A 1,889-nucleotide genomic window follows, 5' to 3' on the forward strand; every position below is an offset into this window, starting at 1 on the left:
GCCACTAGAACCCAAGGAGACAATACTTGTCCAAACTGATTTAGAAACAAAAGCTAATGTTACTGAGTGGTAACCCAGGGAAAAAATTTATTTACTAGTAAAATCTAGGAGCCAATATTTTAATTTAATAATTTACTTTTCTTTGTTTATTTCTATTCAGAAGTTGAATATTTTAGATTGGTTTGAAAGTTATCAATTCTCTATGCTGTTCTCTCTCAGCCTCTATTTCTACTTGATAAGTGATTTGAGATTATTAATGCAATTTATGAACCTACGGAAGAAGAATGTGAATGGAAACCAGATGAAGAAGACAAGATTTTGGAGCAGTTGAAAGAAAAGGCCAAGATTGAAGAAGAGAAGAAGGATGAAGAAAAAGAAGAGCCCATAGGAATTCCTGAATTTTGGTTAACTATTTTTAAGAATGTTGACTTGCTCAGTGATATGCTTCAGGAACATGATGAACCTATTCTGAGGCACTTGAAATATATTAAAGTGAAGTTCTCGGATGCTGGCCAGCCTATGAGTTTTGTCTTAGAATTTCACTTTGAACCCAGTGAATATTTTACAGATGAAGTGCCAACAAAGACATATAGGATGAGGTCAGAACCAGATGATTCTGATCCCTTTTCTTTTGATGGAACAGAAATTATGGGTTGTACAGGGTGCCAGATAGATCAGAAAAAAGGAAAGAATGTCACTTTGAGAACCATTAAGAAGAAGCAGAAACACAAGGGACATGGGACAGATTGTACTGTGACTAAAACAGTTTCCAATGACTCTTGCTTTAATTTTTTTGCCCCTCCTGAAGTTCCTGAGAGTGGAGATCTGGATGATGCTGCTGAAGCTATCCATGCTGCAGACTTCGAAATCAGTCACTTTTTACCTGAGCGCATAATCCCAAGATCAGTGTTATATTTTACTGGAGAAGTTATTGAAGATGATGATGATGATTATGATGAAGAAGGCAAACAAGCAGATGAAGAAGGGGAAAAAGAAGGAGATGAGGAAAATAATCCAGACTATGAACCAAAGAAAGATCAAAACCCAGCAGAGTGCAAGCAGCAGTGAAGCAGGAGGTATGTGGCCTTGAGGATAACCTGCACTGTAATAGCCTAAACCAACTTTTATTTACTTACAGCCTTACGTTTTTGTATTTTCTTGGTAGACTAGGTAATTTTTTTTAAAGGACAGGAAACTGGTATTTTAAAGACCAATTTGTCCTACGTAGCATTTTAACTAGTTTTTCTGTCAGATATGTTGAATGTACAAATTCTGTCACGCATGTTCATTCATTGCTACGTAATTTGGTTCTTCTGGAACATTTTCATATAGCTCTTGGAGTGCAACTGCGAAAATTAACAAATGCTAAAGGAAACACTTTTTTTTCATAATTTTTTCCTTAAAGAACCAAAGTATTTTTTTCAGCTGGTTGTTGAATAGGGTTAAGTCCGCTTGGATTAGTTGTGCCTTTCATTAATTTGTTACAGAAATGCAGTGACTTATATTAAGACAATTCATTGTTTTAAAATAAAATTGACAAGACAACAATATGCTTAAGAATTTCCAGTATCACCACATCCAATAACTGTATTAGATTGTTAATGGATTATTGTGTTATAGGTGACAGAGTTAACTGTAAAGTAACCTGACTCAGGATAGTCACAGGTACCACAGTGAGGTGAATAAACAGGATTTTCAGAAGTTAGCCTCAATTTAACTGTACTTTTAAATTTAACCTCCATTAACTAAGCATCTTTTCTTTGTGGTAGAGTCTACCTTCTGCTTCCCTGAAAAGGATGAATTTACATAATTTGAAAGGCCTATTTTCAAGTTATTTGCTATTTGTTTGCTTGTTTTTCTTTTGTAGCCTAAAATAAAAATTTCAAATA

At 34.7% G+C, this 1,889-nt stretch overlaps 1 pseudogene across 1 annotated transcript; it reads left to right on the forward strand.

The window, feature by feature from the left end:
* Positions 1-210: 210 nt before the first annotated feature.
* On the forward strand, positions 211-1,100 carry LOC111543999 (annotated as a pseudogene). Its single transcript, XR_002731997.3, has one exon. The product of XR_002731997.3 is annotated as a nucleosome assembly protein 1-like 1 pseudogene (transcript).
* Positions 1,101-1,889: the final 789 nt, after the last annotated feature.

The sequence above is a fragment of the Piliocolobus tephrosceles genome, chromosome 2, assembly GCF_002776525.5.
Source record: "Piliocolobus tephrosceles isolate RC106 chromosome 2, ASM277652v3, whole genome shotgun sequence".
NCBI lineage: Eukaryota > Metazoa > Chordata > Mammalia > Primates > Cercopithecidae > Piliocolobus > Piliocolobus tephrosceles.